At 40.9% G+C, this 25509-nt stretch overlaps 1 protein-coding gene across 3 annotated transcripts in view; it reads right to left on the bottom strand.

Moving 5' to 3' along the window:
* The window catches only part of LOC128871859 (tubulin polyglutamylase TTLL5), a 94106-nt gene extending 72586 nt beyond the window's left edge, over window positions 1–21520 (bottom strand). For all 3 annotated transcript variants that reach the window (XM_054113985.1, XM_054113987.1, XM_054113984.1), the window contains exon 1: window positions 21377–21520. The gene's annotated coding sequence lies outside the window, so the exon portion shown is untranslated. The remainder of the gene's footprint in view (window positions 1–21376) is intronic.
* Window positions 21521–25509: the final 3989 nt, after the last annotated feature.

Raw genomic sequence — 25509 nt, 5'->3', positions numbered from 1 at the left:
AATTTATTTGAATGCTTTATTGCACCATACATTGATTTGTGTTATACAGAAAGTCCTGAAACGGACGCGCAAGCTAAGTTACTGTGGATCATACAATCATACTCCAATTGGCTGGATCATGTCGTCTGAATGCAAACAAACGCTCCGGCTCTGAAAGTATTCGATGCCTTACCAGCTGGTGGTAGCAGAGGAAGAGAAAGGCCTGCTCTACGTTAGAAAGATTAGGTGGAAAAGGACTTGGCTTCCTTTGGTGTGTCCAATTGGTGCCAGTTAGCACGAGAAAGAAACGATTGACGCGCTTTGTTAAAGTCGGTCAAAATCGCGTAAGCGGTTATCGCACCAATTAGGAAGAAGAAGACACTCCAATTATTTATGGAACACGATTTCATTTATACGGGTGGTTTCACAGGATTGCATCCTGTTAACCCAGTTTTCCTAAGGCTTAAAGGCTTGAATTGTTAATAGAGTGTTCACATAACACCGGTTCTTCTCAACGTCCTACAAAAAAGTCTAACGGCATCACAGCTCTGACATCGCCGACACGACTGATAGCATAGTTCGTAAAAGAACAATTGTGGCATAGGCTGTGTGGCACAGTCCGCTATCGTTCAAGTCGATGTCTTCAATTCCCAACCACAAAATCGCTTATCACGCCTCTGTAGCTCTCATCGTTCACCGAAATTCCGTTTTATTAGAGGTCCACAAAAATCCAACAATGTACTTAGTCGTGACATAAGTTCTGTTACAAGTTAAGTCCTTTATACAGAGGCAATTATAATACTTTTTTAATGAAGTTAATCTTATTTCATCATATAAATATTAAAAAACAATTTTTAATTTTCATTCGGCATAGTCACGATTTCTTTTACACAAGCCTTTAAAAGATCAGGCCATTAGCTATTGCAGCACGCACGGTATCCATGGGTATTGAAGTCGCTGCTCGAACCAAAGATTGATTGAGACTCTCCCAATTTCTGTGAGGTCTTCGACAGGCCATGTTCTACAATTCTGACCACAAGCCGTAATCCAATGAATTCAGATTTGGACTTCCAGACGGCCAATCTTCTGCGGCTCTGAACCGGGGAATATTGTTTTGTAGTCACTGCTGGGTGGTTTTTGCCTTATGGGCTGGAGTGGAATCTCTCTGGAGTGGAAGAAACAACATTTTTTGCGTAGATTTTGTCGTTTTCCTTATTAAAAACTTCTTCAAGAGTGAACATTTGTGAAAAGAATATTTTCGTGGCCATTGACCACGTGCCACCGAAGAAGTTGCTTGCTTCAGTCATCAATCTGGTCAAAAGATGACCAGCTGAACGACGGAAGGCTTTCCCCTCACTTGAACTTTTACTACGCTTTTAAAGTAATCACTACAATGCGATTTTTAATGCAATCACTACAATGCGATTTTTAATGCAATCACTACAATGCGATTTTCCCTCCCCATTCCATCGTTAGCAAGAGAAATTTACCCCGAAACTGAGTAGAATTCATGAGTAGACAATGCATACGTACAAAAGCAAAAATAACGGAACTTTTTTTTGGAAATTCATGTAGTTTTGCCATTGTTTTGATTGACTTGTGACACGGTGCGTGTCTTCATGAAACAAAATGATGAGCAAAAGTGGGACCCACTTTGAACAGAGCTTTCTCATAGTCAAATGCTCATGCAATATAAAGCCAACACGTTCTTTTGACATCTTTACGATGTCTTCACTCGCCCAACTTCACTCTTCGATCCTTCAAAATGATTTGTTACCGCCTCATTTGGGCGTCCACACTGCGTTGTACATCATCGACGTCTCCACGACTCCGTTTGAGGTCAGCAAACCATCGTTTTATTATTGTTTCTGATGCAGTGGAGTCCCCATAATAGCCATTGCTTCGCTTGAACGTAATTTCCCCCCATCAAGAAACAGTGTAAAATTAAAACACGAAATTCTTTTTGATACATTGTTTTGAAAATAACAAAAGTAGCGTCTTAGCACAATAACTCACGAACTAATGAATAGAATGTCATAAAATTTTAATTATCGTATGGCGCAGAAGCTTGGTCGATGACAACGTCCGATGAGGCATACCATGAAGTGTTTGAGAGAAAGATTTTGTGGAAGAATTTTTGACCTCTGCCCGTTGGTGACGGCAAATATCGCAGAAGATGGAACAATGAGCTGAGTCATGTCGTCTGAATGCAAACAAACGCTCCGGATCCGAAACTATGCGATGCGGTACCACTTGGTGGTAGCAGAGGAAGAGGAAATCTCCCTGCATTAGAAAAATCAGGTGGAGACGGACTTGGCTTAACTTGGTGTGTCAACTGTCGCCGGTTAGCACGAGAAACAAACGCGCTTTGTTAAATTCGGCCAAAACCGCGTAAGCAGTTATAGCGCCAATCACGAAGAACACAACTAACTGAAAAAGAAGTGAATGCAATAAATCTATGTGTTAGGCCATAGACTTTTCAGCCCAAGTGTTATATATATACAAAGATGAGAGCACCTGTCATGTCAAAATTCACAATTCACCAAATATTTTGGTCTTCCTCAGAAGAAATAGATTTGTGGATAGATCAGGCGCGTGAGAGAAGATGTGGTGTTCTGTGCTCGTTTTATGAATGAATGAGCAATAACTTGCGTTTATGAATGAAATAGTTTTTGTTGTATTAAAGAAAATTTAAGAATGCTTTGCGGCAAAGCGGTCATGGTGCTGTGCATGCTGCTGCACAAAGGTATTTTGGTTTTGTAGGCACAATATTTGGAATTTCGCCTAAGGGGCGACAAATTTCATTTAATGAATAAAGTGTATATTTTTTTATAAACATTTTTGGATATATAAAAATATGTATGTACTTGTATGACAAGTATAAAATTATCTACTTTTATGTGACAAATATTGAAATAAAATATCCGCATCCTTGTATATATATACATAATAATAAATAAACCTCTTACAATTACTCCTCTGAGTTCGATCACTGGATTCTCAAATAAAATCACAAATTAATAGTAACACACTTGCTTTACTTTTTTTCCAACACTTTACCCTAATTTTACACGTTCAGCTTAAGACTAAATAACTCTATTACTTTTCGTTTCTTCGCTTACAAGTTCAATTTTCAACTGACTACCCCTTGCGCATGCACCTTGGCTTATATACATATGCTTAATATCTATTTTGGCAACTTCAGTTCAAGACTTATCTATAGAAAAACTGATTAATACGTCTTGGGCGAATTGGCACTTCTGTCAAACATTTTTGCCAAGGAGAATTCGCTTTATTTACAGATTTCTTTGTCTCTACATTGTTATTCAAAATACGTATATTGTTATATATACAGTTATATTGAAACGCAAAAATAAAGATTATCCGTATATATCATAATATATTATTTCATTGTTATTTTGAATGAAAATATGGAGAAATGTGTATTGCGGGCAAAAACGATGGTAAACAATATGGTTTATTTTTCCTTTCTTTTTGTCGTATGTTTTTCAATTTATGTTTCAGATCTTGGTATGGTAGATGCATATGCTGCGGAATGCGATGTTTGTTTTCCTATATTGAAATATTGAAGTCAACCATGTCCATGCAGTGAACAAGAAAACTCCACTATACCAATACCGGTTATGGATTTCATTAGTCCCGATACGTTTGGATAGAACGCAAATCGTTTTGTGTGTGGTGGCTTGAATTGGGGGTTACATTACAAATGGATCACTTTGCCAAGAGACACTTTGAAGGAATATGAACATTTTAAATGTCAATTTAAAACACCAACAATGGCTGGAGTAAACATGTGTACCATGCCCTACCTCCAAATTTTACACTGAGGGGCGTATTTTGGAGTTTCATGTACGGAGATTCGAGCCTACGCACTCTCGAATGGTAGTTACGCACCAACCCATTCAGCTACTGCGGCCGCCAACAACGTATGCATGCACATATTAAATGTCATTTCTGCGGAAAAATGGGTGTAGAACTCCGGGACATATTGCATCGGCTAGCACTGGATGACAGAAATCCGCCCCCCAAAACAAAATACAAAAGTAACCTGTAAACTTGTGTCACATGGTCGACCCAATTGGTACTCTGATTTCATTTGGTAAGTCATATGTGTTTTGACTCTGGTGTCGAGTGCTTCCTGATAAAGGAATCTAATATTGTAGTTTTGAAGTGTATTGGAAATAATACAGTAACAAGCACTTTACAAATATTATTAAATACACTGCCCTGCATCGGTTTTGCGAATAAGATAGGACCTAGTGATCCCGAAGGGAATTTTCGCGCTAAGCACGAATCCGAGTTCAAAAATTGAACTTTGCTCTTTGAAATAAGCCCAAACCCAAATTGTTCGCATGCACCCTTAGAGTAGGGGGTGTACTTATGTCTACGGGGGTAGAGAAAAAAATGAACATAGGAACTTATCTACACCCAAGATAAGATATAATGAAAAGTGCAGTGTTCTGCTAAGAGCTTAATCAACGGTGAAATACTGTTGACTTTTTCAACAAATAGTAGTAAGGGTTTATGGATTTTTTCTTGTGGTTTAGAGTTAGATTCTTCTTCTTGAACTTCCAAAGGAGAAAATCTGTTTTCAGAGGGTTCAGCGCTTATATCCGTGTTATGCAATTTGTTGCAAATTATGCTGCAAATGAATCTTTTTTGGGGTGTTTTGTTGTGATTGGTTCTGCAACTGTTGTTGTTTTTGGACTGCACCACCACCATCAGGAGGGGTGTCGCCAATCGGCATTTATTTATTTTTTGGGTCTTTTGTTTAAGTTTCTGTTTTTTATCTGTAAAATGTCCTTTGGCAACCCTAACCAAATAAGTTTCTGCACAAAAAGCTTGACACACGTTATTTTTTTTTTTTTTTTGTTATCTTGAAAAGCCATAAAACCTTCTTTAGTTGAGAAGTAATTTGAAAAGTTTCTTTTTTAAAGACAGGAACCGCGAGGCTTTTGGTTCAACACCTTATCAGGCTTTGTTTGAAAGTTGCACCCTTCTTGGCAACTGATTTATATTTTTATAAAGCTATAAAGATCGATTTATGATTTCATTAGAATCGGTCATATTATCATTCTCAACCAAAACCGGGAAATCCATATCTTCAACAGCTCAGCCATCGAAGCTGTTGTTACTTTTAGGGGAAAAAGTATTAAGTACCTCTTTACGAGATACCCTTTTAGCTCTTTTAAGTTTTTTGATCTCCTTTTCCTCCTTCCTCACAGGACTTTTTTTTGTTATTTTTTTTAACCTGTTAAGATTTAACCTCTTTTACGATATCACCATTTGAGAAGTAAAGCGCAACTTCCCGAATCCCGCAATGCGTTTCAAAGGCCGTTCTGGGAATATTGTTTATACCACCTTATATAAATGACGGACATGATGATATAGGCTTATGCCATTTCTAATTTCAATATTTTTAAATAGATCACACTCTGAGACGTCCACCAAAAGGTTTGACATTAAAATTGGCAGGGTAGTAAACACAGCTGTCAGACTTTTGGATACTTATAGACTCAGAATTATGACTACATTTTACTTTTTGACAGTTGCATTTTTTCAACTGTATCAGTCTCAACACAACAAATATTTTGTATCTATAAAGAATCTTTCGAAGAAAAGCTTATAGACTCAAACTCTATCAACCCCTCATTCTCATTCCCATCAGAAAAAAATCTAACCTTCTCAGCCGAAGCACACGTTTTTTCTTAAAAACCTCAGTTTAATCTTTGTTTTTAATTTTACGTCGATTTATAATCACTTTTTCACTAAGAGGCCTATGGCCAAAGTTTCACTGCTAGCGCAAAAATCCTAATATCATCTGCTGAGCACGATGCCGAAGGCGTTGATGCCGGCATCAATTTTTTTGTGGCTAACCGCAGGCACTCTTGCGGTAAAAAAAATAAACGCTACGCTCACTTAAGGGGGGAGCCTGGTTAATAAGGTCAAAAAAATCAAAATTTTTTTTTCGTTTTAAGCGATTCCTAATATATTTCAGAATATTCACACAAAGTTACAGAGCCTAATTCTCAATATTTCCGTAGATACAAAGCCAAAGGTAGGCGAGCGTTAGGTAATTACGCTGTGACCGGACAGCTATAGGAAAAATTTACCTTCTTTTCTCGACTTTTCATTTTTATGATTTCTTTGAATTGGCGTACATGAATGAAAAAAACGAATGAACCTTTTGGAATGAATCATAGCTTGTTCTCTTCAGTATTAAATTATCTTCTATTTGAACTAACAATATAGATAAAAAAAAAATTTAAAGATTTTTATACCAAGTTGAAGTGAATTTTTTTTTATAGAAAGGCATTTTTTTCTTTAAAACCTCCTAAAAGTTGCAATTTTGGAATTTCTCTCAGTTTTCTTAGTTCATCTAGAATAAAAAATCATGATAAATAGGAATCCATTTGAATTTTTTGCTTTAGATAATAATTACGAGCTGTATCTTGTACGCCAGTTGGAAACTCCAGCGTTGCAGCGCTCTACTAATTTCTATGTTAAACATTTTTTTCAACTTATTTTAACCAGTACAAAAAAATTTTATACTTTTTAAATGTTCATTAAAAGATGGAAAAAACTTTGCAGTGCTAAATTAATTTTTTCCTTAAAAAAAAAAATCGCAAAGAGATGAAATTTTTAGACCTCATAAACCAGGCTCCCCCCTTAACAGGAAAAACTGCTAAAATCAAATAACCCCAAAGTTTTCACAAACAAAAATATCACAGCAATATCCACCAAACACTGCCAAAACAAAATCACAACCTACTGAACCCTGCAAAGCATTGTAAAAACCCACCTAGACACAAATATGTTGCAACCGGAAGAGATTGAATATTTTAACAAGCAAATATCTTCTACTGAATCTCGATACCATTCTTACGAGCTTGAAACATCGTAATTAACTCGATGAAAAATTTCCGACATTATTTGAATGACCGAAACTTTACTATGTTTACCGCTTGCATTCCCTAAAGTTTACGAGAAATAAAATTCAACTCACACCAAAAGTTCATGGATGGTGGGCATACATGCAGTCATTTGATTTTGATATTCAGTATGGACCGGGAGCCAAAATGCCTGACGGTAATTTCTACTCACCTAATCCAGTACTAATTGGTATGCCCTCCCATGTTCATACGAATACAAAAAATAAGCCTTCCCTGTAGGCAGAAATAACAGAGAATTGGCTCCTTGCAGAGCAACAGAAAGACTCAGAAACGTCAATTATTTCAAAAATTCAAAATAATAAACTTGGAGAGAGAGTGACAAAAACTTATGAATTACGCTTAAAAATGCTTCTTTGTAAAACTATGTAACTCCCAGTTGTCCCTAGATCATTTAGGTGGTCAGTAGTGAATTTAGTTAGTACATCTTGGCATTCATGGCATACAATACACATTGATATCACCGGTAAATCAAGTGGTAAAAAGGATCAAAAGGAGTACATTATAGATCAAATAGACACGTTTACTAAATAAGTTTAACTATACCAGACCATAGATATTAATAGCGAATGTGGTAAAGTCAGCAATATCGGTGTTTGGCGTACCAGCACGAATCATTGCAGACCAAGGTAGATCTTTTATAGGAACTAGTTTCAGTGATTTTCGATCTATGCAAGCTACAGGAACTACTAGAACGCATCATGTGTATATTAAAAGGCATGTTAATCGCTGTCGAAAGTAGTCAACGATCGTCGCAAGACGCCTTAGGCGAAATACAATAAATTGTACCGTACACCGCATACCTAAATGTAGTCGTTTAGAATTACTTATTGGCAAAGAAGCAAAACCTTTTATATGTTACCTATAATTAAAGAGAACTGAAGTAAGTTAAGAAAATTGGATAAAGAAAACTTATGTAAGAACGCTTTATATGACAAAGTACGGTTCGATAAGAACAAAGCTAAATTTAAACTGATTTAAAATTAGCGATTAAATTTTGCTTAAAACGAGGAGAGACATCAAACAAAGTTAAGTCAAAAATTTAAAGGTCCATTCCTATTGACAGAAATACTAGAAGGAGACTCATATTTTATAAGGTTGAGTGAGATGCTGAAGGACATTGGTAGACTCCAATGTGTATAAAGACGTTGAAAGAGACGTCATAGATGGGTTGGTGGATTCCAATCAAAACACGACATTGATGCATTCAATGCGGCATTCCAGACATCAAACCTTTGAGTCAAGCCGTAATCCTGATTTGCCACGGGTACACGAGTTAAGGTGTTGACTTGTTTGTTGCCTGATGACTATTATTGCAATAAGACCCTATTTTGGTGAGTGTCCTGGATACGTAACAGCATGATCCTTTGAGAATTCTCTGTTTAATTGGTATCTAGAGAATTGAAAAAATAAAATTAAACAAAACCACGTACGATGGATATAATCCGTTAATTTGATCTTTCAGATTAGGTTTGACAGTTTATTGACAGTGTCGAAATAGTGTTAAGTTCAACTTTAATTCATACGTACATTCTTCCTCTAAACATTCCTATGACAGCCGGTTCTACGTTACCGGAATGACTCGGGTTCTTCCCGACCAACGGCTGCCGCCACAGTAAACTAGCCCAGTCTAATGTACCGTATCCCACCCCCAATCTTTCGTCACAGGAGCAATCCATTGCAGCTCTTCAGGGCTGGTATTGAACCCAACCCTTGACCAGAAGTATTTTACTGCTGCATCTAACACAAACGGCTTCACCCTGGTAGGTGTAATAAGTGCAATGGGTGGTGCCATCTTAAGACCTGCTCAGGCCTTTAGACTCATAGGGAGTGGTCCACAAGGTATGTGGCCACGTGTTGCTCCCGCCCTGCACAACAGTTCAATGCAATTCTTGCAGTGGCTGGTGCCACTTTCGGAGGTGCTCCGGCCTGCACACCACCCGTGAGTGGACACGCGACTTCGTTGCCCCTGCTGCAAAGCTCTGCACCCGCAACCGCCCCCTGTGGCACGGCCGCCCGTCAACGTCAGGCCACAACTTTTGCGGAACGCACAGCAGGACCAACGTAGACAACACCACGCGTCCCTCACCCCCCGCGTTACGATTACACTCCCGCGAAGTTTCAAGCTATTACAACTGATCTGCAAAGGACTCACGAGCAAGATTGACGAAATAGTCGACTTCATGAGCCGGTACGGTATGAAGATAGCTGCGGTCCAAGAGACAATACTGCACTCTAGCTCCCCCCTGATTACCAGGGACGGCTACAATGTGCATAGAAAGGACGGTGGTGGCCCAGCGTTCATAGTCCACCATACAGTGCAGTATCGTCTCATCGATGAAGGCATCGACCGCAGGGACAGCACCTTAGAATGTCAAGCTATAGCTGTCCGGTCAGGCGACGCCGAGCTCGAAATTCATAATATCTATATACCCCCTGTCACCTGCTGCCCGGCAGGATATCTCCCTGATATTGGTGCGCTCATCAGGGGTGAAAACCGATTGGTAGTAAGTGACTTTAATGTACATCACGATCTTTGGCATTCAAGCCTGCCAAATGATCGTAGGGGACAAGTATTGGCAGAGCAGATAGACGGTTCGACATTCAGCACTGTGAACGACGACGCCCCCACTAGGGTAATGGGCAATTGTGCAATTGCAGCAGCTCGCCTGACATCACAATTGCTAGCGCTGGTCTGATAAATAGCATAACTTGGCGACCTATGCTATTGCTTGCAGCAGACCACTTGCACTTTATCGTCTCGATTGAGGGACCTGCCGACTTTGTTTCAGCGAATCACTGATCCTATATTATCTTCAAAAGCTAATTAGGCCGGTTTCACGGAATTCACTGAAGACACCTTCGCCGCTCTTCCCATCCCCACCGATGTGCGCGAAGGCGAACGCGTATTCCGCGAGGTGCTCACAGCTGCTGCGACTCACTTCATTCCAGCTGGAAGGTTTAAGGACATTCGTCCTAATTTCCCAGCCGAAGCAGTCAGCTTGGCAAACGACCGTGACCACCTACGCCAGGTCGATCCCGGGCATTCCCGCATAAGGGATCTAAATTTGGAGATCCGGCAACTGGTAGATCAACACAAGCGGACTAAATGGGTTGAGCACTTGAAGACCTGTAACCTCACCTCTGGGGTGAGCAAGCTCTGATCCACCGTTAGATTCCTCTCGAACCCGACCCGACGAAGCACAACGACAAGGTGGCTATCACCTTCAACGGTTGTACTTCGTCGGACCTAAAGAGGTGCGCTAACTAACGACTCTTTATACTGCATGCTCCGGCCGACAGATCCAAGCGTCGTGCTACCAGAAGGCTGCACAAACTGACGAACGACAGTGCGCCACTTGCTTTCTCCGGTGATGAGGTTCAGGGGCCCTTCAATAAATCTAAAACATCAGAAGCAATGTCTGGGCGCCTGTCGAACGAGACACAAGTTCTCCCAGTAATGGAGCATAACAAACTGCTCAGCAAGCAGTTCCTGCTAGGATGTTACCGCAGGTTTCACCCCTGCAGACACCTGCTTGAACTAGAGCCGCCTCCCAGGCACGTAAGGAGATACCTTTTAAACTACGCCGACGAAATCCAGGACAAAACTGACCGTAATCTACTGGACCTGGCAGTGTTTAGACAGTCAATAAACGACATTCACCGGGAGACCGTCACCACCTTCTTAAGGGAGGGGTCTAGGGTTTGACTTTCAAAAAATCGATTTTTTGGAAATAGCTTTTTCTTATAGTAAATCATCTCAAAAATATTGTCCCAAAATTTCAGCTCAATCGGAGCAAAACTTTTGGAGTTATAGACGTTTTTGTCCCCACTCCTCTGCGACAGCTGCGAGCGTTTGAAGCGGAGCGTTACGTTTTTCTCGAAACCACTTTTTCAAAGTCCGTGACTATTAGAACTTCAACAATATTTAACCGATCCTTTTCAAATTTGGTATACAACTTCTATATATAAAATACCTCCCCCCCACTGAGAGATTTTTCACTTTTTTGTTTTACATTAAGGGCGGTTTCCACTTATACAGCGAAAAAATCAGTGAAAATCGCACTTTTTGCTTCAAAAACGCGCTGGCAACGTAAAAATGAAAAAAAAAAAATCGGAGCCAGTGGGGGGGAGGTTTTGGTGATAATTTAACCAAATAATTCTGTTTTTTTTATTTCAGGTGATTCTACAACTAGATACGATAGTCACCGCAAATCACCTTTTGGAAAAGGCGTTTTCGGAAAAGTTACCTCACCGGCTTATTTCCCGATATTTTCTTACAAAAATTTAGTACAATATTGTTGAAATGATGCTTTATAATGTACAAAAAGTTGAAATACATTTTCACTATTCATATCTCTAAAGCAAAGTCTCAAAAATTCATTAAAAAAAATGCTCAAACCCTAGACCCCTCCCTTAAACTCCCGTCCACAGAACGCCGTATTCGGAGTCCAACCAGCACCTACAGCAGATGAAGAGCTCCAGCTTCCTCGTGAAACACGTGTAAGACTGGCACAATTACGTTCTGGATATTGTAGCAGGTTAAACTCCTACCTATCCAGAATCGACCCCGACATACTAAGCATATGTCCGGCATGTGAAGGCACCCCGCACGACACTAACCACCTCATTCCTATGGCAGCCGGTTCTACGTTACCGGAATGACTCGGGTTTTTATTCCCGACCAAGGGCTGCCGCCCCAGTACACTAGCCCTGTCTAGTGTACCGTATTTTACCGTAATTCTATCGTCACAGGAGCAACTCATTGCAGCCAGTTTGCTCCAAATACTTCTCTTCCGGGCTGGCGTCGAACCCAACCCCGGACCTGAAGTATTCTACTGCTGCATCTGCCACAAACGGCTCCACCCGAACTCCACCTCGGTTAGGTGTACCCAGTGCAACGGGTGGTGCCATCTTAAGACCTGCTCAGGCCTTAAGAGTCACAGGGAGTGGTCCACAAGGTATGTGGCCACGTGTTGCTCCCGCTCACAGGCGGTCACCGCCTCCACGGCTACACTGCCCTCAGTGCCGGCACATCACACTGCCGCCACTAACAACACCTCAACGGTCAGGAGCCCCCAAGAGCAACACGACTCCCTCTCCAACCCACAACCCTCCTGCTCCTACCCCAGTGCGGGGACAAACCAGTAGCTCTTGGTCCCCCGCACAGTCTGCTCCGTGTGCCAGACCGTAGTACCTCGGAACCTGACGACTGTCCAATGCAATTTTTGCAGTGGCTGGTGTCACTTTCGGAGGTGCTCCGGCCTGCACACCACCCGTGAGTGGACACGCGACTACGTTGCCCCCTGCTGCAGAGCTCTGCACCCGCAACCGCCCCCCGTGGCGCGGCCATCTGACAACATCAGGCCACTCCCCATTTTGCGCAACGCACAGCAGGACCAACGCAGACAACATCACGCATCCCTCACCCCCCGAATTACGACGACACTCCCGCGAAGCTTTAAGCTTCTGCAACTGAACTGCAACGGACTCACGAGCAAGATTGACGAGATAGTCGACTTCATGAGTCGGTTCGGAATCAAGATAGCTGCGGTCCAGGAGACAAAACTGCACGCTAGCTCCCCCCTGATTACCAGGGACGGCTACAATGTGCACCGAAAGGACCGCGAGCGAGACAACGGTGGTGGCCTAGCGTTCATAGTACACCATTCAGTGCAGTATCGTCTTATTGATGAAGGCATCGACCGCAGGGACAGCACCTTAGAACGTCAAGGTATAGCTGTCCGGTCAGGCGATGCCGAGCTCGAAATTTACAATATTTACATACCCCCTGTCACCTGCTGCCCGGCAGGATATCTCCCCGATATTGGTGCGCTCATCAGGGGAGAAAACCGATTGGTAGTAAGTGACTTTAACGCGCATCACGATCTTTGGCATTCAAGCCTGCCAAATGATCGTAGGGGACAGCTATTGGCAGAGCAGATAGACGATTCGACGTTCAGCACTGCAAACGACGACGCCCCCACTAGGGTAGTGGGCAATTGTAGCAGCTCGCCTGATATAACAATTGCTAGGGCTGGACTGATAAATAGCATAACCTGGCGACCTATGCTATCGCTTGCATCAGACCACTTGCCCATTATCATCTCGATCGAGAGACCCGCCGATTTTGTTTCCGCGGATCACCGGTCATACATCAACTCTAACAAAGCTGATTGGACCAGATTCGCGGAATTTACTGAGAACATCTTCGCAGGCCTACCCACTCCCACCGATGTGCGCGCAGGCCAACGCGCATTCCGCAAGGCGATTACAGCCGCCGCGGCTCGCTTCATACCTGCTGGACGGATCCGGGAATGACGTCCCAATTTCCCAGCCGAAGCAGCCGTTATGGCAAACGACCGTGACCGCCTACGCCAGGCCGATCCCGGGGATCCTCGTATAAAGGATCTCAATTTGGAGATCCGGCAACTGGTCACCCAACACAAGCGGACCAAATGGGTAGAGCATCTGAAGTCCTGTAACTTCACTTCTGGTGTGAGCAAGCTCTGGTCCACCGTAAAGTCCCTGTCGAACCCGACGAAGCACAACGACAAGGTGGATATCACCTTCAACGGTCGTACTTCGTCGGACCCGAAGAGATGCGCGAGCTATTTTAGCCGGCAGTTTATATTGCATCCTCCGGTCGACAGATCCAAACGTTGTGCCACCAGACGGCTGCAGAAACTGCCCTACAACAGTGCACCGCTTGCTTTCACCAGCGGCGAGGTTCAGGGGGCCATCAAACACATGAAACCATCAAAAGCCATTGGCCCCGACGGACTAAACATGCTGATGCTGAAAAAGCTGGGTCCATTGGGAGTAGAATATCTCACAAAGGTCTTCAACCTGTCCATGGCCACTCTCATTATTCCTGATAAGTGGAAATTAGGGAGAGTGGTCCCACTGCTGAAGCCAGGGAAACCCGCCAACCAAGGGGAGTCTTATCGTCCGATAACTCTCCTTTCCCCAGTAGTGAAGACACTTGAAGCCCTTCTACTCCCACTCCTCACACAACACCTGACTCCAGCCCCACACCAGCATGGTTTCCGTAGAGTGCACAGTACCACCACGGCACTCACCGTCATAAACACCCAGGTAAACCGCGGACTAAACCAAAACCGCCCCTGCGAGAGGACTGTCCTAGTAGCGTTGGACCTACAAAAGGCTTTCGACACAGTCTGCCACGCCACGCTACTAGATGATATTTCGAGACCGAACTTCAAAACAGAGAAAAATAAAGCAAGGAGTACCACAGGGTGGTGTCCTTTCACCCTTGCTTTTTAATTTCTACATTTCGAAGCTCCCCCAGCCACCAGAGGGAGTCTCACTGGTCTCATACGCCGACGACTGCACGATAATGGCGTCGGGCAATGACATTAATGGCCTATGCACCAAAGTAAATGACTACCTCGCCCGCCTTTCTCGCTTCTTCACTGCGAGAAACCTAAAACTTTGTCCCACTAAATCCACGGCGACCCTTTTTACCACCTGGACAAAGGAGGTGAAGCTGCCACTTCAGGTACACGTCGACGACACCCCAATACCGACGATAAACAACCCCAGAATTTTGGGAGTCACCTTTGACAGCTTGCTCTCCTTCTCGGCGCACACAACCGCTATTGCAACGAGAGTACAGAATCGCAACAAGGTCCTCAAGTCGCTTGCCGGCAGCACTTGGGGCAAAGACAAAGAAATGTTGCTGTCGACTTTCAAAGCAATAGGCCGACCGGTTCTGAACTATGCCGCGCCTGTCTGGTCGCCTGGAACCAGTGATACGCAGTGGACGAAGCTTCAGACCTGCCAGAATACTGCCATCAGGACCGCGACAGGATGTCTCCTGATGTCCCCTATCCAACACTTGCACGACGAGGCGCACATGCTCCCGGTTAAGGAGCATAACAAAATGCTCGGCAAGCAGTTTCTGCTTGGGTGTCACCGTAGGCCTCACCCATGCAGACACCTGCTCGAGCCTGAGCCACCTCCCAGGCACATCAGGAGACACTTCCTCAATTACGTGGACGAGATCCAGGACAAAACGGACAGACCACTCCAGGATCAGACAGTATACAGACAGGCAATTAACGGCATTCATCGGGAGACCCTTACCACCTTCCTAAGCTCCCGACCCCCGAATGCCGTTATCGGTGTCCAACCACCACCTATCGCAGACGAAGAGCTCCAGCTTCCTCGAGAGTCCCGCGTAATCTTGGCACAATTACGTTCTGGATATTGTAGCAGGTTAAACTCCTACCTATCGAGAATCGACCCCGACATACTAAACATATGTCCAGCATGTGAAGGTACCCCGCACGACACTAACCACCTCTTCACATGCCCCATCAAACCCACTCATCTAACACCTCTCTCCCTCTGGACCCAACCCGTCGAAACTGCCAGTTTCCTGGGCCTACCGTTAGATGAACTAGACGAAGACGACCGGTAATTACACTACACTGACAGGGCGCAGATACTGCTACAACAACAACAACAACAACAACAACACTGACCACCTTTTCACATGCCCCCTGAAACCGACTCATCTAACACTCCTCTCCCTCTGGACCCAACCCGTCGAAACAGCATGTTTCCTTTGCCTACCCCTAGATGAGCTAGACGAAGATGACCGGTCATATGCCAGACACTGGCATGGCTACTACTACTGTTAGCAAACAAACAAACCAGATAAACCGTGGGCTTAACCAAAACCGCCACTGCGAGAGGACTGTCCTAGTAGCGTTGGAAGAAAAAGACTTTCGACACTGTCAGCCATTCCACGCTACTAGATGACATTATACAGTCGACACTCCTGCCAGGGCTGAAGAGGTGGTCCGCCAACTATCTGACCGGTCGTCACTCGTCAGTGATTTTTCGAGACCCCAGGGTAGTGTCCTTTCACCCTGCCTGTTCATCAACTTCTATGTCTCGAAACTCAACCAGCCCCCAGAGGCAATCTCCCTGGTCTCATACGCTCACGACTGCACGATAACGGCGTCGGACATTAACATCGATGGCCTGTGCTCCAAAGTGAACATCTACCTCACCGACCTTCAAACATGGCGGCGAGGAGCTGGTGATTTTGCAGTATGTGTCAATTAATACGGGTTTAGTCCTCTAATTATCGTGAAAAAAACATGTTCTAACATTCTCATCATGCTCGTCATAATGTATGGAGCACAAACTTGGACAATGAAAATATCTGTTGCGGCGTCCCTTGGAGTGTTTTAGAGAAAGATTCTGCGAAAGATTATACCGTAGACCTTCGTACCCACGGTACACTATCCCATGTATATATCACAAATATATATAAACAGCACACAAATAACAAGACTAAAAATATTAAAGAACTTATATGTAGTGGCGTGGAATGTACAAAGTTTTTCGAATCAAGACAACACAATCAATGAATTTAACAGACTAAAACTTTACTGCCTCAGTATAAGCGAAACCTGGTGGCAATCAAAGAAGATGCATTAAAGAAGATGAATTATGCAAAATGTTGATAAACGGCAAGATGCTAACAAAAAAAGACGAAATCCACAAAGTGGATTTATTTTTTTTTTAAAAGCGTAAAAGAAATTAACAATAGCATTCCAGTAGTCAAGTATGAAGACGATATACAGCAAAGCGCTGAAAACCGGCGAGTTTCCCGATAAGTGGAAAGTCTCAAAAGTCATAAAAAAAATAAATAACACAGATAAGCCAGAGGAATTTTGTCCATTAACATGCTGATGACTGAAAATATAATTCTTAAGAAGGTTGTACATAAACAATTAGAAGAGCATATGGAGAATAACCCATTACTATCTAAAAATCAATCTACATTTATACAACACCATAGTTGTGAGTCAGCACTAAATTTAGTGATCACGAGGTGGAAATCAGAAATAGCTGAACGCAGATGTATAGTGGATGCATTCGTAGACTTTAAGAGAGCATTCGAAAAATCGACAGAAGCATTCTTATAAAACGATGATAAATGCGGAATACAAAGAGTAGAACCACATATCATTCGAAAGCTATTTAGGCAACAGAAGGCAGTGCACAAAGATATCGGGGTAAATGTCTGGCCAGAAATCCATTGCGTTGGAAGTACCACAAAGAACGGTGCTGGGAACACTTCTATTCCTCAAATCCATTAATGATATGGAAAAAGTGTTACGTGGAGTCGAGATCTGCTAGTTTGCTGATCACACTACTGTATACAACTGGTAGTTCAACGTATGAATGCATCGACAGATGCATGAACAGGTTAAAACTTAATGTTAGCAAAACAAAGGCTATCAGAGAGACGGCTGTATGCTTGCAAATCCCCACCTACAACGAAATCAAATTGACTACATCTTGATTAACAAAAGATTTAAATCATCAATGATACGCGCAAAATACTCCCAGGTGTAAATGTTCCTTACGATTATACCCTAGTAAAGGCAACGATACGAATTTGACTAACACTACTGGCGAAAATCCGATCGGCTGCTGGAATAACAATGCTGACAAAGTAAGAGGTCTTATAGCTCCTGGTGACGCTCAAGCATGCATGTCCTGCAGCTTATATTATACGAAGCAAGTTCGTGTGTCACCCGACACGCACACATATAAGCTGCAGGACATGTATGCTTGAGCGTCACCAGGAGCTATAACAACCAATGCACTAGTCACAAAAATAAATATAGCCAAAGAAAAATGGATGGATGACGATAAATTCTGTCAAAAAAGTACCGGGATTTGTTCAATAAAACGGAAAATAATTGTTTAATCATCAAAATTTATTTTGTCGCCTTCAAAATAGCAATACACATACGCCAACGATTAGTGCAGTCACCTTTTAAACGCGTTTGAAGAGACCTACTTCAGCTCCTTCAGCGAATTCTCCTTAATGCAACATTTTCAACGATTCGGCACACGAAATTCCGTTCAAAACATAAAATTTAAGACAAATTCTTTGTTCGATATTTTTATCCATAGTGAAAATCGCAGAACACACCTGCGGTGGACTGATATAATTAAATGCCGAAAACAAGCTAATTGACAGATCACGCTCAAGCTCTGCGACACTATATGTTGGTACAACACTCCAGCAAAAAAAAATTTAGACATATGTGTAAGGCGCGCTTTTTAAATGAACAATTCCCGATATTTTTTAACAGAATGTATATAGGATTTGATGAATGAGGAAAAGAATATCCGAAGATGAACATCATGAACGAAGGAATAAAGAAATCAGAGACAAATTAACAGACGCCATAAAACCGTTGAATGAAAAGGCATCATTACATTGCGAACGATGTGAGAATTTTTTGACAGTTTTAACTTACACAGAAAACTAAAGAAAATATTCAATTGAAAAGACACAGCAATTAATACATAATATAATACGAGCAACAATGTTACAACAGACGAAAACGAAAAACATATACATATATGAAACTACGGAATATCCATACTCATGTTGAAATCTGGTATTGCTATACCAAAAAACAAAAAAAAAAAACAATGCAAACAGTCTGAATCATGCACTAAGAATTTTCCTCCAAATCATTTATAACATAATGCTTATATATAAGAGATTCAAGATGTTAGGAGCAACACAATTTGGCTTTATAAAGGTTTAAGGATCCCGGAAGCAATGTTTAGCCTTCAAATGATTACACAAAAATCATGGGACGCCGATCAAGATTACGAGAATGTCTTTGACAAAATACAACATAACAAGTGAATTCAAATAATGAAAGCACTGGACATAAAATTGGCAAATATATACAAAGCTTATATTTGGACTTATATCAGACTACAGAATAGCATATACATATGTACATATAAATAACATTCGCTATGCAGACACTACAACGCTGGTTAAAAATAATTTGCAGGATCTCCAAAAAATTACGAAAAGTGGAAAAACACAGCAAAAACTACGGGCTAAATATGAATAACGATAGAAATAAATTTATTATTGTAAGTAGCAGATACTTCTCAAATGGTTTCTTCTCAGGGATTTTCCTCGATTCAAAGCTTAATTTTATCGCGCACCTAAATTATGCCGTTTCCAATTCTCTTGTTATGCTCGCTTTTGTTAGACGTCACTCATCGCACTTCAGTGACCCATAAACTCTTAAGATTTTATACTCTGCGTTTGTTCGGTCCAAATTAGATTATGCCTCTGTTATTTGGAGACCTTATCATGCAGTCCATATAAATCGAGTGGAGAGGGTTCAAAAAATGTTTGTGTGTTTCGCACTACATTCACTCAATTTCTCAGACCCGACGCCTCTTTTATTTGGAGACCTTATCATGTAGTCCATATAAATCGAGTGGAGAGGGTTAAAAAAATGTTTGTGTGTTTCGCACTACATTCACTCAATTTCTCAGACCCGAAACCATCATATGACTCACGCTGTCGTTTGATTAGTCTCTTTCCATTAAGTGACAGAGGTACTTTTCAGGCAGTATCATTTATCTTTGATCTCATTAATGGCAAAATTGACTGCCCGGTTCTTCTAGAAAGAATAGTTTAATGTTCCTTGCAGAAATTTTCGCCGTTGCAAAATTTTTCGCGGTGGCTTTAGTAGGACATTATATAGTGTCAATGCGCCTCTCGTTAGAACGCTGTCTGACCTTAATTATCTCGCCTCCCTTTTGCATTGAGACTTCTCTAGGGCCAAACATGCACTTCAAACACAATTAAAAAATTACTTTCTATGTAAGAAATCTAAATAATACCTATTATATATCTGTTATTTAAGTTTCTTAAGTATTAATTTTGTTAATAACTTCCATATATTTTTAGCAATTTAATTTTCTTATGTTGTTTATCTAACTTTTCTACACTGTTTAATATTAAATATTTTAAATTTGTATTTTAGTTTTGAAATTTATATCTTAAATGTCTGTTCTGATTTCTGTTAGACATTAAATAAATAAATAAATGCGAGAAAATAATAAGAATAAGTTGAACTGACAAAATATCAAGTGGTATAGCGCTAAATAGGATGCAAACTTCAAGGACCATGTCCGTTATGGACATAAAAATAAAGAGTTTCTTATTTATACATATAATAAGAGGCAACAAATACGATATGATAAAAGAAAAAATTGAAAGAAAAAATTCCCAAGCAGGGGGGAAATTACTTGGCTTGTCAACATTTAAAAGTGGGATGTCTCAAAACCATTGGCGAAGTGATAGACTGTAAGATACAAACACACTTTTAATGATTTTAATATAATCTGACATCGGTATGGTTGAGATCAAAATTGCGTTTTTTGTATAGGAAGAGCGAACAAAAAACGCATACATTATAGCAAAATTATATATTTTTATTCATCAAACGAGCTTAAAAATAAGTTCAATTTTCAAGTTAAAAGACGGATATTTCGGTACAGGTTGCTAGTAACCGGATTAATAACAAGACCACCCAGAAGAGTACCGTTGCTGAGATTACATTCCAAACAAAAATCCTTCAATTTGCAAGAAAACACCTCTACTGACGAAACTGGAAAAATATTCTAGAACAGATTAAACAAAAATAAATTTTTGGATCTGACGGAAAATAATACGTCCGACGATAGACAAGTATGGCTTGATCCCAGATATACGAAAAAACAGTAAAAGACGGTGACAAATCAACGGTGTGGGGTTGCTGTTCAGTATGTCCAATATTTTTCGATAAAAGATAAAAATGTGAGCGATAGACCAAGTGAGAATATTGAATTCGGTTATGCATCCCTATGCAAGAAAAGAAATGCACCTAAGAGCTTGTAAAAGTTAACGATCCACATTATTCAGCAAAGGAGTGGTTTAAAAGAAAAGTCTAAGTTTCAGAATGGCCGTCGGAGTCTCCCAACATAAATCCATTGAGCATTTTTGGGCAGAATTAAAAAATATAATCGGGCCACGAAATATCACCAGTTACCAATAAATTGCCAAAAATGATACGAATATATTTTTTTATTATACATATTTTCCAACCGTGTATGTGGGTAAGGATGTACGTACACAGAAAGTTTTATTTTAAATCGGTATAAATACATATATATATAAATTTCACCACACAATGCATTAATAAATCGTGAAAATTTAGATGAAGAAATCGCGATTGTGTGGCCATAAAGTTTGCAGAACATTTTGGAGTGAAACGCCTAATTAAGAGAATGTATTTACCGATGCCATGAGTACAATTGCAGTGACTATCGATTTTACCGCACATCTTCTCTACCTAAAGTATTGCCCATACATCCATGTAATAATCACATATGTATGTATATTACATCTTCCTCTTCCTAAATAAGAATGTAATGAGGAACTTTAAAAGGCATCGCATCACTAGCTATATAATATATACACTAATATATACAGTAAATACGTATGTAAAGACGCGCGAAATTAGTAACAAAACGAATTTAATGTGAAAAATCCATATACATACCTTCCAGAATCCGTAATAAGTACTAAAGAAATTCTTTCAGATATTTTTCACCAAGGAGTAATTTGTACCACTGTTCGGTGAGGATATCCACAATAGTTAACCAAAGATTAAGAATTATACTTGTTAATAGAGAATTTCCAAATATATCGCTGTTTTGGAACTATTCGATTTTTATTATCGATATGTCGGGAGTATAAAATGTTTTCACGAAGAGTTTTTCCAATACTTTTTTGAAAACCGAATACACGCAAAATCTATCTATATATATAAAAAGAAGTTACATTTCCTTGGTAATCTTATAACTCAAGAACGGGCTCACCTATCCAAACCAAATTTTTAGGCTTTGTTTGGACTATTCAGTAGATGGTTTGTGTTTTGAAATTTTAAGAATCGGATACCAGGGTCTCGAGAAATAGGCCAAAACGTGAACCCGGGTAACCCTAGGATGTGTTTGTACAATATGAGTAGCAAATGGAAGCTGTTGATGATTCTATGGTATAGAGTATTTTTGATGCCGCTCCGTGACTAGGGTCTCGAGATATCGCCCAAAATGTGGACCCCGATAACTTAAGGATGTGTTCGTACAATATGGGTAGCAAATGGGAGCTGTTGATGATTTCTATAGTATAGAGTATTTTTCATACCCATCCGTGACTAGGGTCTCGAGATATAATCCAAAACGTGGACCCGGGTAACCCTAGGATGTGTTTGTACAATATGGGTAGCAAATGGAAGCTGCTGATGATTCTATAGTATAGAGTATTTTTGATGCCGCTCCGTGACTAGGGTCTCAAGATATAGACCAAAACGTGGACCTGGATAACCCTAGGATGTGTTTGAACTACATGAGTATCCATTTCGGCAAAAATGTAAAGCACTTATGGATTTAATTGTGAAATTATATGTATTTGGGGAGGTGCGTTGCCATATGTACTCCATCGAATGGCAGAAAAGGGGATTGCCGCACGCACATATACTAATTTGGCTGGTACATAAAATAACTCCGGATCAAATCGATAGCCTTATATCAGCTGAAATTCCTAACCACACTGCTGATCCTGGGTTATTTCAAGTTGTCGTTATATATTACATTTACTTGGTAATCTTATAACTCAAGAACCGCCGAACCGATTGACACAAAAATTTTAGAGTTCTTTTCTATCTTTGAGGAGGTGGTTTGTGTGAAGTTTGATTGAAATCGGTGCAGCCGTTCCTGAGTTATGATATTTTATGTGAGTAATGGTTTCCTCTCATACGAAATGCCTGTATGGGAAAAACAATAACAAATACACAGCCGCTTATGAGCGTTTCTGTTGTACTGTTGTGGTTGTAAGTGTATTATGTTAATATTAATTTTGGGCGAAAATATAATAAAAACTGGAGCATTCAAGGAACTGGAAAAACATTTTTAACTTTATTTATTTTAGCATAATTTATTTAGCGTAAAAAATTGAAATGGAAATTAAAGAATCAAAGTTTAATTACAGGTTTTTATCGGTTTTTTTCACCTTACCTGTATATAGGTGACCACCACAATCAAATTTTAAAAAAGTACAGAAAAGGCTATTGTGACATCTTTAGAAAGTATGTTGAATGAAAAAAATCAACTAATTCAACTGTTTAAACATTTTACGAGTTCTATAAAGAAAACTTAATATGAAAAATTTCTTGCGATATAAAAAAAAACATTTTATGTATGGTGGTTGCGAAGCCCACTGGGTGATGCTAGTTATATATATATATGTATATAATTGGCACTTACACCATTTCTGGATGTTAGGCCGAGCTCCTCCTCTTATTTGTGGTGTGCGTCTTGATGTTATTCCACAAATGGAGGGACCTACAGTTTTAAGCCGACTCCGAACGGCAGATATTTTTATGAGGAGCTTTTTCATGTCAGAAATACACTCGGAGATTTGCCATTGCCTGCCGAGGGTCGACCGCTATTAGGAAAATGTTTTTCTAAATTTTGGTGTTTCACCGAGATTCGAACCGGCGTTCTCTCTGTGAATTGCGAATGGTAGTCGCGTACCGACCCATTTGGCTACGGCGGCCGCAGGTTAGTTGTGAAAAAAGTTTAAACGAATAAGCAATCCCCGACAATGAGCGGCCAGAAGCGGAGGATGCGGCTAAATGACAGCCCATCCGATGAGGCTTCCACTGACAGAGGCCCAAAGTCAATGCCTCTGAGAAATAGTTGCTTCCCTAATCATACAAGGCCATGGGGAGCAAAACAAAAATCCAAGCGCGGCGGTTTCCATAATGGACGGATTCCTGGTCAGCGTCTGTTCACCATGTTAGAGGCGGTTGGCAACTGACCGGTATATGCCGCAGCGCACTGGGAGTCTCTCATCACTTTAAGAACCATATCTGTTGTTGAAGTGAAGGGAGTGATGTGAGCTTGCTCTGCCGAGGTGTTAGCCACGGGGTGTATCAGTGACCAGCCCCTTCGGGCCCTAGTCAGGGAGTGTGTATTGGACGCAGAGCTAATAGTATGCGTTGCACCGGGTGAGCTCCGGTCCGTCCGTGTTTTCCGGGACCGGTAAAGCGACGAACAGGCCTCAGGGAACTGGGGTAGGGGCACCGACCCCAAGGGTATAACCGTTCCTGTTTGTTTCGGCCCGCGCCCCTACACACGATGCGCTGGTAAACAAAAAAGAATGGAAAACAAAATGAGAAATTCAACAAACAATAGCAGTAACATTGATGGAACCATTATGGGTAGCGGAAATGAAAGCCCGAAAGAGGCTAACAGAAAGGTACCAGGTGCAAGTGAATGGAGTGGACCTAACTGAGGAGCACAAGACCCCCAAAGGCCTTATAATCACGGGGGCTGATCCTTTTAAGCGCACACCAAAGCTGAGACGTAGGCCTATCAAGACGCTCAGTGTAGAAAGGCTTTAGAGAGAGCAAAATCGTTGCCACCTGCATTGCAACAAAACAATGAGAAAGCAGCACAATAGGGTAGTGATATCTTAACGCTTCTTGGTGAGACGATTGGGAAGTTGACTGAAGCAATGCGTCTACTGCAACGCGATTAACAACCACATAAGGGAACTCCTCGAAACGATTACTAAGCTAAACTCGAGAGCTCAGGAAGAAGCGAAAAGTTTAGCTTAGGTGAACTACGCGCGCAAAACGAATACCCCTCAAAATTCCATGCGTTCCCGTCATTGAGACTTCTCTATAAATTAACGTTCACTGCAATTCCTCTTTGTCCTTCAATGTTTCCTTGTATCAGCAGTTTTAAAATATCGTATTTGTCACCTCTATGGGTTTCAACATTTTTAACATGGTTTTTAACATTATAAAAATCTTGTCTTTAACCCAATTAGTATGCCCCGGCGTGTCAGTATCTTTTTAATCTTCATGAAGGCCGCTTTAGCCATTTCTATTATGCCTCTTATTTCATGATCATGGTCCCATTGGTCATTCAGCTTTACTCCCACATACCTGAAACTTTTTACTCTCTCTATTGTTTTGTCCCCTATGGTTAGTTTCGCATTGGAATAGTCTCTGCTGTTTTTATTTACAATAATAAATATAAATATATCTTGATGAAATTAAGAAATTTTGTTTGCGGCCGCCGTAGCCGAATTGGTTGGTGCATGACTACCATTCGGAATTCACAGCGTTGGTTCGAAACTCCGTGAAACACGAAAATGAAGCAAAAGTTTTTTCTAATAGTGGCCGCGGCTGGAATTTAGAATAATGTCTATTGAGCAATATTTGGCAAACTATTATGTCTTTATTAATGAAACTTGGTGAAGATGTTAGTGAGGTGTTAAGGAACACTCTTTCTAACGTCAAATTATTCGGGAAATAATAATTTCGTAATTATTTGCCGGGAACTTCGCTATAATTTGCCACATTACACTATATATTTTTTAACATTTCACTAAACTTCACCAAATATACACTCACACGCGTGTTTTTAGTTATTTTTATCCTTATATTCGAATTATTTTTATTAAAACTAAATGCAAATGCAAGAGGGGGATCTGCCATGAACAGCACTCTTGCAGTACCAGTATTCACTCCACTAGGTGCGGTCAAGAATGCAATTTCCCTAAAATACCTTCGAATTGCAGATTGTAGATGGAGAGACCAGACGAAATGCAAAATCAGCAGAA

The sequence above is a fragment of the Anastrepha ludens genome, chromosome 2, assembly GCF_028408465.1.
Source record: "Anastrepha ludens isolate Willacy chromosome 2, idAnaLude1.1, whole genome shotgun sequence".
NCBI classification, from domain to species: domain Eukaryota; kingdom Metazoa; phylum Arthropoda; class Insecta; order Diptera; family Tephritidae; genus Anastrepha; species Anastrepha ludens.
This window is presented reverse-complemented; position numbering and strand designations above follow the sequence as displayed.